The sequence below is a fragment of the Schistocerca nitens genome, chromosome 1, assembly GCF_023898315.1.
Source record: "Schistocerca nitens isolate TAMUIC-IGC-003100 chromosome 1, iqSchNite1.1, whole genome shotgun sequence".
Taxonomy (NCBI): Eukaryota; Metazoa; Arthropoda; class Insecta; order Orthoptera; family Acrididae; genus Schistocerca; species Schistocerca nitens.
This window is the reverse complement of record NC_064614.1, coordinates 115,948,030-115,962,958: the sequence shown is the minus strand read 5'-3', so window position 1 is coordinate 115,962,958 and position 14,929 is coordinate 115,948,030. Positions and strand designations below refer to the sequence as shown.

Below are 14,929 nucleotides of genomic sequence, written 5' to 3'. Positions count from 1 at the left end.
CCATAGATACCAACGTGTCCCGGGAGCCAGAGGAACGCCACTGAGACGCCCCCCAGGTGGAGCAAGCGCAGACAGTCCTGAATCCGGTGCACCAGAGGGTGCACAGGATAAAGAGCTTGGAGACTGAGGAGAGAGCTGAGAGAATCTGAGCAGATAACGTACTGTATCCGCCGATGGCGGCGGATGTAGTGGACAGCATGGAGAACAGCGTAAAGCTCCGCAGTATACAACGAACACTGGTCGGGAAGCCGAAATTGATTTGGGGTGTCGCCAACAATATAGGCACTCCCTACACCTAACGATGTTTTCGAGCCATCGGTGTAAATAAATGTGGCGTCTGTCATTTGTGCACATAGAGCAGCAAATGCCCGACAATAAACAAGTGTAGGGGTAACATCCTTGGGAAATCGACAAAGGTCACGGAGCAGGCAGATCCGGGGACGGAGCCAAGGCGGTGCTGTACCCCAAGTTGTCAAGAAGGTTTTAGGAAAGTGGAAGGAAAAAGAATGGAGCAGTTGACGGAAGCAGACTCCCGGGGGTAGTAGGGAGGAGGAGCGGCCTGCATACCCTACATCAAAGGAGGCGTCGAAAAAAAGGTCATGGGCTGGATTAGCAGGCATGGAAGACAGATGGCTGGCATAACAACTCAGGACTGCTCGCCGATTGGACAGCGGAGGTTCAGCAGTCTCAGCATAAAGGCTTTCCACAGGGCTAGTGTAAAAAGCTCCAGACACTAAACGTAATCCACGGTGGTGGAGAGAGTCGAGACGCCGAAGAATAGACGGCCGAGCAGAGGAGTAGACTATGCTTCCATAGTCCAATTTCGAGCGCACTAAGGCGCGATAGAGGCGGAGAAGGACCACTCGGTCCGCTCCCCAGGAGGTACCATTCAGGACACGGAGGGTGTTAAGCGATCGCAGACAGCGAGCTGAAAGATAGGAAACGTGGGAGGACCAGCACAGTTTTCTGTCAAACATGAGACCCAAGAATTTAGCGATGTCTGCAAACGGAAGGTTGACAGGACCTAGATGTAAGGAGGGCAGAAGAAACTCCTTACGTCACCAAAAATTAACACAAACGGTCTTACTGGGAGAGAAACGGAAGCCGGTTTCGATGCTCCAAGAGTGGAGGCGATCGAGACATCCTTGAAGACGTCATTCAAGAAGGCTGGTCCGTTGAGAGCTGTAGTAGATCGCAAAATCGTCCACAAAGAGGGAGCCCGAGACATCAGGAAGGAGACAATCCATAATTGGATTTATAGCGATGGAAAACAGTAGAACACTCAGCACGGAGCCCTGGGGTACCCCGTTTTCTTGGGAGAAAGCGCGGGAGAGAGTAGTGTTCACCCGCACCTTAAATGTGCGCTCTGCCATAAATTCGCGAAGAAAAAGGGGCAGCCGGCCTCGAAAGCCCCAAGAGAACAGTGTGCGGAGGATGCCTGTCCTCCAACAGGTATCGTATGCTCTCTCCAGATCAAAAAATATTGCTACCGTTTGGCGTTTCCGGAGAAAATTGTTCATGATATAAGTGGAGAGAGCAACAAGATGGTCAACTGCAGAACGATGCTTTCGGAATCCGCATTGGGCAGGTGTTAAAAGACTGCGGGATTCCAGCCACCACGCTAAACGGTAATTCACCATACACTCCAAAACCTTACAGACACTACTCGTGAGAGAAATGGGGCGATAGCTAGAGGGGAGATGTTTGTCCTTTCCAGGTTTCGGAACAGGAACGACGATAGCTTCCCGCCATTGTCTGGGAAAAGTACTGTCAGTCCAAATTCGATTATAAAGGCGAAGGAGGTAACGCAGACTATGGGTTGATAAATGCAGCAACATTTGGACGTGGATACCATCCGGTCCTGGGGCAGAGGAGCGAGAAGAAGAGAGTGCATGTTGGAGTTCCCGCAAGGAGAAAACAGTATTGTAGCTTCCGCGATTTTGAGAGGAGAAAGCAAGAGGTCGCACTTCCGCTGCACGTTTCTTCGGGAGAAACACTGGCGGGTAATTTGAAGAGCTCGAAATCTCAGCAAAATTTGCTGACCCAACGAGTTAGAAATTGCGACGGGGTCCACTAATGTGTCATGTGCAACAGTGAGCCCAGAGACCGAGGAGAAACTACGCGCGCCTGAGAACCGTCGAAGCCGACTCCAAACTTCCGAGGAGGGAGTGAAGGTGTTAAATGAGCTAATAAAGAATTTCCAGCTTGCCTTCTTGCTATCGCGGATGACACGACGGCATCGCGCTCGGAGCTGCTTATAGCGGATACAGTTGGCCAAAGTAGGATGGTGGCGGAAAACGCGGAGAGCACGTCGCCGCTCACGTAGTGCATCATGGCATGCCTCGTTCCACCAACGAACTGGGGGGCGCCGGGGCAATTCGGAGGTGCGTGGTATTGAATGTTCCGCAGCTGTAAGAATAACGTCGGTAATATGTGTGACCTCATCGTCGACGCTGGGAAAGTGACGGACATCGAATGTCGCTAGAGACGAAAAAAGTGTCCAATCGGCTTGGGAAAACTTCCAGCGTCGCGGGCGCATATATGGCTGTTGAGGCTGCAGTCTAAGGACACATGGAAAGTGGTCACTCGAGTGTGTATCATCAAGGGCGAACCATTCGAAGCGCCGAGCTAGCGGAACAGTACCGACCGCAAGGTCCAAATGAGATAAATTTGTCGTGGAGGCAGACAAAAATGTACGGACCTCAGTGTTGAGGCAAACTAGATCTGCTTGGTGGAAGACGTCTAGCAATAGTGAGCCACGTGGACAAGGATGTGGAGATCCCCAAAGCGGGTGGTGGGCAGTGAAGTCCCCAACCAGCAAATATGGGGGTGGAAGCTGACCAAGAAGATGAAGGAGATCAGCTCGTGCCATTGGTGTGGACAATGGAATGTATACAGTACAAAGAGAGAACGTGTATCCGGAAAGGGAAAGACGGACGGTGACAGCTTGGAAGGAAGTGTTTAAATGGATTGGGTGATAATGGAGAGTTTCATGGAGAAGAATCACGAGTCCTCCATGTGCTGGAGTGCCTTCAACAGAGGGGAGATCATATCGGACAGACTGAAAATGAGGGAGAACAAAGCGGTCACGGGGACGCAGCTTTGTTTCCTGAAGACAGAAGATGACCGGCGAGTAGGATTGTAAGAGGATCAACAATTCATCCCGATTGGCTCGAATACCGCGGATATTCCAGTGGATAATGGACATAAGGTGAACAGAAAATGGAGGAATGTGACCAAGGTCGCTGTCAACTCAACGACTGCTCTGAGCTTGCAACTGACAGCATGGAATGGCATTCAGCCGAAGGCAGAAGATCCTGATCCATAGGTTGGTCAGGAGCAGCTCCTGCCACCAGCGACCGGCCAGTTGATCGGCCGCCAGCAGTGCGCCTCGGCGACACAGAAGACGGCCGAGGGCGATTTCCGCCAGGTGGTGCTGTAGATGGGACACGCCTTCGCGGAGAAGGAGAGGAATTGGGTTTCTTTGTAGCCTTCTTGGAAGTATGATGTTTAGAGGAAGGAGGAACCGATGGTTGGGAAGTTGCCATACATAAAAACTCTTCACGAGTATGCTCTTTTTTCGAAGTCTTGGTGTCACTTTTGGGCTCGAGATTTAGCAGAACTCGACGAAGGGTGAGCCAGAGAGTGGGCAGGCGAAAGTGGTGAGGTTGAACGGGCGATCTTTGCACTGGCCGATCTGACGACCGTGGCACTAAAGGTGAGGTCGCAAGTCTGCGTGGCCGCCTCCTTTGTTGGCCAAGGAGAAGCAAGGACAGTGCTGTATTTTCCTTTCTGAGGCACGGTGGGCTGTCGACTGGCGAATAATTTTCGAGCAGCAAAGGTCAACACCTTTTCCTTTACTCTAATTTCCTGGATGAGCTTTTCGTCCTTAAAAACGGGACAATCTCGAGAGGAAGCGGCGTGGTCACCCATACAGTTGATGCAGCGAGGGGATGGAGGTGGACAAGCACCCTCATGGGCATCCCCGCCACACGTAACACATTTGGCCGGATTGGAACAGGACTGGCTGGTGTGATTGAACCACTGGCACTGATAGCAACACGTAGGGTTTGGGACGTAAGGGCGAACGGAAATTATCTCATAGCCTGCTTTGATTTTCGATGGGAGTTGAACTTTGTCAAATGCCAAGAAGACAGTGCGGGTTGGAATGATGTTCGTGTCAACCCTTTTCATAACCCTATGAACAGCCGTTACGCCCTGGTCAGACAGGTAGTGCTGAATTTCTCCGTCAGACAGTCCATCGAGGGAGCGTGTATAAACGACTCCACGCGAGGAATTTAAGGTACGGTGCGGTTCAACCCGGACAGGGAAAGTGTGTAGTAGTGAGGTACGCAGCAATTTTTGTGCCTGGAGGGCACTGACTGTTTCTAACAACAGGGTGCCATTCCGTAATCTGGAACAAGACTTTACAGGACCTGCAATTGCGTCGACACCTTTCTGAATAATGAAAGGGTTGACCGTGGAGAAGTCGTGACCTTCGTCAGACCGAGAAACAACAAGGAACTGTGGCAACGATGGAAGAACTGACTGTGGTTGAGACTCAGTGAACTTACGTTTGTGAGCAGACATAGTGGAAGGTGGGGAAACCATTGCGGAAGAATCCCCCATGATTACCGGCGTCTCCGATGGCGCGCTCCTCCCTTGTGGGGGCCCTTCTCTGAGGGCACTCCCGCCTTAGGTGATTGTTCACACCTCAGGTCACACCTCCCGACAAACGGACGGAGGGACCAATCGGCACTTTCGGAAGGTATCAGCTCGGGTAATCACCCCTCCCTGGGCCTGGCCATTACCAGGGGGTACGTACGTGTCCTACCTGTCTACCCGGGGCGGGGAATTACGCGTTACCCCGTCACCGGCTACGCATGGAAGTGCGTGGGTCGGCCTTCAGACACGCACAGGGAGGAAGAAAGAGAAAGGGAAAGGAAAGAAGAGGTCTCAAACGCCGCAGCGGAGAAAAGGGTAGAGAGAAGAGGTAAGGAAAAGAGAAGGACAAAGGAAGGATGAAGACTTACAAGCAAGGAAGGCGAAGAATGTGGTACATTTACAAGCGTCCGTCTCCGGACGTATGCACAAACCATACCCCCAGAGGGGGAGAAAGGGAAGGAAAGAGCCAGAGGTGAGGGGGGGGGGGGGGGGGGCGAAGATGGGGGATTGGGAAGGATGCGGAAAGGGAAGGTATGCAGCCCGGAAAGGAAGGAAGGCCACATCAGCTCGGGGTCCCGTGCTCGCTACGCACGTATCCACAAAAGAGTTGTGGATCCCCTGGGGGGACTGCTGAGAGTGGAGGACTGTGGCAGCTGCCTGCAGATATTACCTGTCATGACAATATCAACTTTGGACAGTTCAACATCAGCAGACTGTAATGGTACAAGCAATAATTAACAATGTCAAATATTATTCTCTTTTCTACAGTGCATCATTTTTATGGGTCATAATAATATACAGGGTGATTCAAAAAGAATACCACAACTTTAAAAATGTGTATTTAATGAAAGAAACATAATATAACCTTCTGTTATACATCATTACAAAGAGTATTTAAAAAGGTTTGTTTTCATTCAAAAACAAGTTCAGAGATGTTCAATATGGCCCCCTCCAGACACACGAGCAATATCAACCCGATACTCCAACTCGTTCCACACTCTCTGTAGCATATCAGGCGTAACAGTTTGGATAGCTGCTGTTATTTCTCGTTTCAAATCATCAATGGTGGCTGGGAGAGGTGGCCGAAACACCATATCCTTAACATACCCCCATAAGAAAAAATCGCAGGGGGTAAGATCAGGGCTTCTTGGAGGCCAGTGATGAAGTGCTCTGTCACGGGCTGCCTGGCGGCCGATCCATCGCCTCGGGTAGTTGATGTTCAGGTAGTTACGGACAGATAAGTGCCAATGTGGTGGCGCTCCATCCTGCTGAAATATGAATTGTTGTGCTTCTTGTTCGAGCTGAGGGAACAGCCAATTCTCTAACATCTCCAGATACTGTAGTCCAGTTACAGTAGCACCTTCGAAGAAAAAGGGACCAAAAACTTTATTGGCTGAAATGGCACAGAAAACATTCACCTTAGGCGAGTCACGTTCATACTGAGTTGTTTCCCGCGGATTCTCAGTGCCCCATATACAGACATTGTGACGGTTGACTTTCCCGTTAGTGTGGAAAGTTGCTTCATCACTGAACACAATCTTTGAAACGAAAGATTCATCTGTTTACATTTGAGCAAGGATAAAATCACAGAAATCGATTCTTTTAATCTTATCAGCTGCAGACAGTGCTTGAACCAATTTCAGACGATAAGGTTTCGTAACTAACCTTTTCCGTAGGACTCTCCATACAGCTGATTGTGGAATTTGCAGCTCTCTGCTAGTTCTGCGAGTCGATTTTCCTGGGCTGCGAACAAATGCTTGCTGGATGCGTGCTACATTTTCATCACTCATTCTCGGCCGTCCAGAACTTTTCCCTTTGCACCAACACCCATCCTCTGTAAACTGTTTATACCAACGTTTAATACACCACCTATCAGTAGGTTTAACACCATACTTCGTTCGAAATGCACGCTGAACAACTGTCGTCGATTCACTTCTGTCGTACTCAATAACACAAAAAGCTTTCTGTTGAGCAGTCGCCATCTTAGCATCAACTGACGCTGACGCCTAGTCAACAGCGCCTCAAGCGAACAAATGTACAACTAAATGAAACTTTCTAGCTCCCTTAATTCGCCGACAGATAGTGCTTAGCTCTGCCTTTTGTCGTTGCAGAGTTTTAAATTCCTAAAGTTGTGGTATTCTTTTTGAATCACCCTGTACAAAGTGTACACTGTATTTTTTTAAGGAAAGTCTGCGAAACAAGAAATATATCCAAGGTTTCTTTTCTGCAGTCCCAAAATGAGATTTTTTATTTGTTTTATTTTTATTTACTGCATTACAGTCCCCAGCTGGGAACTAAGTTTTTACAGTACAAAATAGAAAATAAGGCATTAAGGTACATCAAAATGTGAGTTAAATGTGATCGATTTAGGTCTGTGATATAGTCTTAGGCACTAAGCTAATTTACTGAACCTTGAGGACTGAGACTAGTTTTGGCAGATTAAGATTTGAATGTATCTCCCAGTTTTCAACTGACTGTGGATTCAGTACATTTTCTACTTCCTTGTGGTTGGAAAGCACTGTCAGGGACATGATAACCTGAAAAAAAGAATCTTTAAATAGCACACAATTTTAGCAAAAGTAAGTAACACAAGAAAACATTAAAAAAAGAACAACAAAATAAAACAACCATAGAGCATGTGTGTACTTATTTCCTTAAAAATTATTTTTCTTAGTTGCACCTAAACCCATCACATCCAAGATGGTGGTTTTAAAGTGTTCAACAGCATGGTTATCAGTGCTCTTGATGAATATAAATGCATACATCTACTGGTAACAATTAATTTAAAGACTGGGCTGCCCAGTTGGCCATGCAGTCTAACGCACGGCTTTCCGAGCGGGAAGGAGCGCCTGGTCCCTGGCATGAATCCACCCGGTGGATTTGTGTCGAGGTCCGGTGAACCGGCCAGTCTGTGGACGGTTTTTAGGCGGTTTTCCATCTACCTCGGCGAATGCGGGCTGGTTCCCCTTATTCCGCCTCAGTTACACTATGTCAGAGACTGCTGCGCAAACAAGTTCTCCACGTACGCATACACCACCATTACTACACCACGCAAACATAGGGGTTATACTCGTCTGGTGTGAGATGTTCCTTGGGGCGTCCACCGGGGGCCAAATTGCACAATAACCCTGGGTTCGGTGTGGGGCGGCAGAGGGGTGAAGCGGACTGCAGTAGTCATCGTGGGGTTATGGGCCACTGTGGCTGCAGCGGGGATGGAGTCTCTCCGTAGTTTCTAGGTCCCCGGTTAACATACAATACAATTTAAAGACTGAAGATAACAATTCACTCTACAGTTGAGGTTTAGAATCATCAGCACTACAGGCAAGCAGTCAGGACAAAGTAGCTGTGCAGATGTTTGTCTGTGGATGTGTACACCATACCTCTGAAGATAGAGTTGCAAAGCTAGCACCTTTTTCTGTCATGTTTATGCACCTATCAACAACTCAGCTACTCAGTGAGTTGTTACCTGCACTCACTAAGTTATCTGTAAGCCACCAATGACTTTCCATTACCATATTTACCCATTCAGTTAGACAAACAAAGCCTTTGCTTATAAAGAATCATTTTGCAACAATGCCCCATGGACACTTTGAAGACTTTTTAGAGATTTTCTGGCAATTTCAATATTTGAGAGAGTGACAAATGCTGATTTATGGGGCCAGAACTACAGCAACACTGACCTCCCCAACACACACCAGTACCAACACTGCCTGTCATACTGCTGTCTCAGGTTGGGACATTCCACAACATTTCTTCTTAAAATTGGGTAGCCCACAGATAGAAAGCAAACTGGATGAAAGATAAAGAATGACAATTCAAATTATTTCAATATAAAATAGTTTTCACAAATAATGATTCAACACATAAACAATTAGGAGTGCAAGGAAGGTAACCTCTCAGGACCAGATTTCTGGCACGAGCTGATCCTCCTAAGCCACACCAATATTGTCTATCATATTGTTTTCAGAAGTTGGGGCAGTTTCATACTGGTCGCTTTCACAACTTGAAGCTAACATTTGAATAAGACTTGTGTTATGAATGATAATGAACCATAAGACAAAATAACAGGAGAAACTTCATCAAACTACGAGTTTGGAATGGGCAAATATGCTAAGTTCTCTCTATTACAAATTTTTAAAAGAACTGACCTACTGTACAAGACTAAAATTACAACAAATGTATGTGTTCAGTTATACATACAACAAGATTTATGAGCCACCTCCTAAGTTATCAAAAATCACCTACACTTTTAGAGAGAGATGACACGAAACCCTAAACTATACAAAACTTGAAATACTAGACCCATTGTCACCAAACAGGATGAGTTATTTGCTTCCCTACTTGCGCCCGTACAAGCTAAGTTGCTAGCGCCCTGAATTTTTTTCATAAAGACAGGTGAATCTACAGCACTTAAACAAGTGTTCATCAATGAATTAAAATAAAGAATAAAAACGCACCTGGGATCACTCCAGAGTGGTTATAAGGCATGAAATGCTGCCAGGGAGGCTCTCAGTGGCTTGTCGCTTGTGGTCACAATAACAGCAGTGTCTAGGGGCTCTGGTGGGGAGATGCCGAGTTTGACATTTGCCGTAGACCTGCAAACTGTTTGGTTCCCCAAGACGCGATTGCAATTCGGCAGTTTAGAGTTTGGTAAAAGGTTTGACGATGTTTGCAGTTTGTGGTCTTGCGGTAGTGTTCTCGCTTCCCACGCACAGGGTCCCGGGTTCAATTCTCGGTGGGGTCAGGGATTTTTCCCCGCCTCGAGATGACTAGGTGTTGTGTCGTCTTCATCATAATCATTCATCCCCATTACGGTCGGAGGATGGATATGGCAAACCACCTCCTCTAGGACCTTGCCTAGTCAGTGGTGCAGGTCTCCCACATTGTCCCCTACGCTCCTCAAAGTATGGGACCTCACTGTCATCATCATCATCATCATCATCATCATCATCATCATCATCACCACCATCATTGATTAGCTGCCATCACTTGATTGGTCTGTTGCCAGATCACAATGCAGCTACAGTTCAGTGCAGTCCATTGTTGAATGGTCCTGTCACTGCGAGTGGTGGTTCATGTGTTTGCAGCTTGTTGCACTATTGCTGGCACAGTGGTTAATGGTGTTTGTTATTTACCGGGTTACAACCCAGTCACCATTTACAAGAAATAAGTGGCAGAGGTCACACTGCCACGAAGTACAACTTTACCTGAAATTGCTGCTATGTGTTACACTAAGATCTGATTGGAAAAATGAGGTTAGCTGGTGTTTAGTTGGTTTTGCTTGTGACTGAGCATTGATTAATGCTTAGTTCACGTAGTTGAGCTACACAGTCGAGTATCATGGTGTTTTGAACACCTGCTATCTATAACGACTTGGGGCTTCTGACATTCTCAATCTGATCATTTTCTGTAATTGTTTATTTAAGTATGTCTGACACAGTGTAATCACTTGATCTCTGTTTGGAAATGAGCCAGCAGAACTTGTAGTGTGGAAAGATTGTTGTGAGTCTGAATCATCATGTCAAACAATTAGGCAATTCCAGGAGTAGAATTGTCTTAAGAGCTGGGTCTGGTCATGACTGAGTGGCATCTGCCTTGTTTATTTGACTTCAAAAATCTGGTGTCGTACAAATGTTCCCTCTTCTGTGGCAGTTTTCTGTGTGGTATCTTATTGAAAGAAGTTATATTAATCCTGGGTTGAAATAGCAGTGGTACATCACTGTAGCTAGATATTAAATCCGAGATAGTGGTTTGACTGTAATTATTAGTCTGGGTGAGGTCACACTACACGTGTTTAATCCACAGCACACACTTGTCTGATTATACAATGGCACGCAACAACTGACAGAAGCTACACACAGGTAATCTCTTTACAAAGCAGGTAGGCAGTTAAGGCAGTGAGGCCACACTGTTATTCTAAGCAAAGCTATGCTCTCTGTCTATAACTGTATTGTGCCGGTGTTCTGGAATGTGAATTGTGCTGTTGTGTGTAGCCCAGGCTTATGGGCGTTACTGAATGAAAATTGTAGTCATTTAGGGTGGCAAGGCTGTCCATTTATCCTAAACAAACCGGGGGTTCTGTGTGTGACTGTAATGCACTGGCACAGTGAACTGTAAATTGTGCAGTTCTGAGCAGCCCAGTCTTAAAGGCATTACGTGATGAAAATTACAATTACTATCCTGATCTTTGTTGTGTTTTTAATAGTCCTAGCAGTTGTAGTTTGAGTGTTTTAGTACAGTAAGCCTAGCTTATTGCCTTCTCAGAGGTTTTCAATTAAGATTTGTTAACAGTTGCCAAGGCTGCCTTGGGCATTTTAGAAGTTATTTTATTATTACCAGCTAATTTATTCTTTTATAATTTGTTTAGTAAATAATGTATGTATGCAGACTGAAACAATTAATGAATATTTGTACTAAGGCTGGGATTCGAATCCAGGTCTCCACCTCAATAGGCAGATGCACCAACCACTACGCCACCTTGGCACAACTGCACAAACAACCTTTGCACGCCCTCCTCAATCCCAATTCCCTTCCATGCCTCAGCCCACTTGGTATTCCCTAAACTCGGTCATCATGCATCATAGAAGTCTGAGACTTGAAAAGATCTCTGGAACCAAATAGTTTCATATGTTTATTATTGCAGTTTTAATGTGGTAACTAGTACTATTACACTTATTTATGATGTGCCCATTGCATTTGTAAATTTGGAAGCCATTCTTTAATCGTACTCACAAATGTGGTTATTAGTTTTATGGCAGGCTGCCTCAGGGAAGCATTTTATTAACTATACTGAGCCTTTGAAATTGCTTTTTATGGTTTTTTAATTGTCACAGGCAGTGGATGTCAGGGTATGTACTAAGCTGTTGCCAAGACTGCTAGTGATTTATGGTGATAGTTTCTGGCTTTCCGGAACACTGCATCGGAAATTCTGCCATGTCCGATCCTTTGCAACCAGCATAGTGAAGACATCTTCCTGCATCCAGGGTAACACATACGGGTCATTCATCTTGAGGGCTTCGACTATTCAGTCTGAGATCTAATAAATCAGAATCAAAATGACCACATCACAATTAATATCCAGCTCACTACTTCCATCAGACCAACTATCTACTTCAGTTTCACAACAAGATAAAGTTTCTAAAAGCAACAAACCCAGCATCACAATCTGAGCATAGGCCATCCTTTCTGAACTTCATTAGTTCCCAGATGAAAACTTCAGCTGAACTTACGGTATATCTGCCTTTAGCCAGTTTTCGGTACCAAGAACAATTTCTGCTTCAGTGCTTTCTGCGAATGAGTGGCGTTCTTGTTCTTTCCTAACACAGCTATGACAATTTTGGCTATAATACTAATATTTCCTATGTATACTCTCATCCTGTGGTTTACCTGCACTCTGGCACTGAACACCTCTTTGTATTTTTCCAGGACCATCTAACCTAAAACAAACTTCCCATTCACTCCACGAAGCCCCTGTTACCCAGGTATCCATGTATCTACCTCCCATGTGTAGTGGAACCCTGCTCTATTAAGCGAATTCCAACATCTCTCCATCCTATGACATAAATCAAGGAAACTGTAGTCTAAAGGACCAACTGAGCCACTGATTCAGACACTCTACTCAGTTCTGTACCAAAGGTCCACAATCAGTCCTGTCAATGATGCTGCGTATGAAGAGCTCCACTTCATCTTGCAAGCAATACTGGCTGTCTTTACCACTTTAGAGAGACACCAGAAAGCAGAGAGAATTCCTTCTGATCCATAGCGACACACATTGTTGGTACCGACATGAGTGACCATCTGCAGTCAGCTACACCATGTTCTCTCCACGGCATCCACAAGGGTCCATTCCATGGCATGATCGGCTGATTTACAAAGAGTACAAACTGGATTTTTTCCTGTTTTTGGCACCCTAAGAGGCTACACCAGGCAACTAGGTTTGGAGTACCAACTACCAAAAATACCAACCTCTGTGAATGTCTGGACCCTGCAGCCAAGATGCTGTCTCCAAAACAGGGCAAAAACAACTGCAGCTGGATCTGGATCTACCAACCACAGACACTGTCTGAAACCTGTCTGACAAACTAAGCAGGCCTTGCAATTGGTCTCCCAGAGAGTCTTTTAGTGTGTGAAACATCTTAATATGACTTCCAGAGGCTTGTAATGTAATGAACAAACACTCGTACCTGCTCACAGAGTAACACTACTTGCTCCACCAAAGGACTTGAATACACTCCTGGAAATGGAAAAAAGAACACATTGACACCGGTGTGTCAGACCCACCATACTTGCTCCGGACACTGCGAGAGGGCTGTACAAGCAATGATCACACGCACGGCACAGCGGACACACCAGGAACCGCGGTGTTGGCCGTCGAATGGCGCTAGCTGCGCAGCATTTGTGCACTGCCGCCATCAGTGTCAGCCAGTTTGCCGTGGCATACGGAGCTCCATCGCAGTCTTTAACACTGGTAGCATGCCGCGACAGCGTGGACGTGAACCGTATGTGCAGTTGACGGACTTTGAGCGAGGGCGTATAGTGGGCATGCGGGAGGCCGGGTGGACGTACCGCCGAATTGCTCAACACGTGGGGCGTGAGGTCTCCACAGTACATCGATGTTGTCGCCAGTGGTCGGCGGAAGGTGCACGTGCCCGTCGACCTGGGACCGGACCGCAGCGACGCACGGATGCACGCCAAGACCGTAGGATCCTACGCAGTGCCATAGGGGACCGCACCGCCACTTCCCAGCAAATTAGGGACACTGTTGCTCCTGGGGTATCGGCGAGGACCATTCGCAACCGTCTCCATGAAGCTGGGCTACGGTCCCGCACACCGTTAGGCCGTCTTCCGCTCACGCCCCAACATCGTGCAGCCCGCCTCCAGTGGTGTCGCGACAGGCGTGAATGGAGGGACGAATGGAGACGTGTCGTCTTCAGCGATGAGAGTCGCTTCTGCCTTGGTGCCAATGATGGTCGTATGCGTGTTTGGCGCCGTGCAGGTGAGCGCCACAATCAGGACTGCATACGACCGAGGCACACAGGGCCAACACCCGGCATCATGGTGTGGGGAGCGATCTCCTACACTGGCCGTACACCACTGGTGATCGTCGAGGGGACACTGAATAGTGCACGGTACATCCAAACCGTCATCGAACCCATCGTTCTACCATTCCTAGACCGGCAAGGGAACTTGCTGTTCCAACAGGACAATGCACGTCCGCATGTATCCCGTGCCACCCAACGTGCTCTAGAAGGTGTAAGTCAACTACCCTGGCCAGCAAGATCTCCGGATCTGTCCCCCATTGAGCATGTTTGGGACTGGATGAAGCGTCGTCTCACGCGGTCTGCACGTCCAGCACGAACGCTGGTCCAACTGAGGCGCCAGGTGGAAATGGCATGGCAAGCCGTTCCACAGGACTACATCCAGCATCTCTACGATCGTCTCCATGGGAGAATAGCAGCCTGCATTGCTGCGAAAGGTGGATATACACTGTACTAGTGCCGACATTGTGCATGCTCTGTTGCCTGTGTCTATGTGCCTGTGGTTCTGTCAGTGTGATCATGTGATGTATCTGACCCCAGGAATGTGTCAATAAAGTTTCCCCTTCCTGGGACAATGAATTCACGGTGTTCTTATTTCAATTTCCAGGAGTGTAGATGACCTCAGGATATATAAACAAACTGCCCAATGGGTTAATCCATATGAAGTGGTCCAGTGATGGTTGCTTGACCACTTTTAAATATTTTCATTTTTTTATATGTGATTGCCCTATATTTGAGACGTTCAAAACAATTTTTTAAAATAATTTATCTTGCACCTTTACTGGATGGCGGCCATTTTTATTTGTAGGGGTGCGATGATTTTTCAGTCTGGACGAAAATTTGAATATCTCTGCACTGGGTTAAGTTACAACATTGCAATTGACATGTTTGTTTTTAGAAAAGTGTCCTCTACAATAGTGTCTATTACACAAAATACCCTAAATTCAAAAATAACTAGTCAAAATGACCTCCAAAGTCTGGTATCCAAATTTTCAAAAATCCGCTTTTTAGGCCCAAAAATAACAAACAAGGAGTGATTTATGAGAGTCAATTTTTTGCTATAGTTAGATATCATACACTACTAGCCTCATATAGAGCAAGAACACTTACAAATGTTTCCATAATTTTTTATGAAGTTTTGAAATTTGAAAATTTTCATTTTTTGTAAAGTTTGGGGTTAGTTATCTCAGATGGGAGCGAATATAAAAATATGATTTTGCATCATG

General features: G+C 46.6%; 1 long non-coding RNA gene across 1 annotated transcript in view; it reads right to left on the bottom strand.

Annotated features, from left to right (window-relative positions):
- The window catches only part of LOC126234675 (uncharacterized), a 55,625-nt gene that overhangs the window by 25,062 nt on the left and 15,634 nt on the right, over positions 1-14,929 (bottom strand). The window contains exon 2 of the long non-coding RNA XR_007544761.1: positions 7,077-7,202. This is a non-coding gene — a long non-coding RNA (uncharacterized LOC126234675). The remainder of the gene's footprint in view (positions 1-7,076; positions 7,203-14,929) is intronic.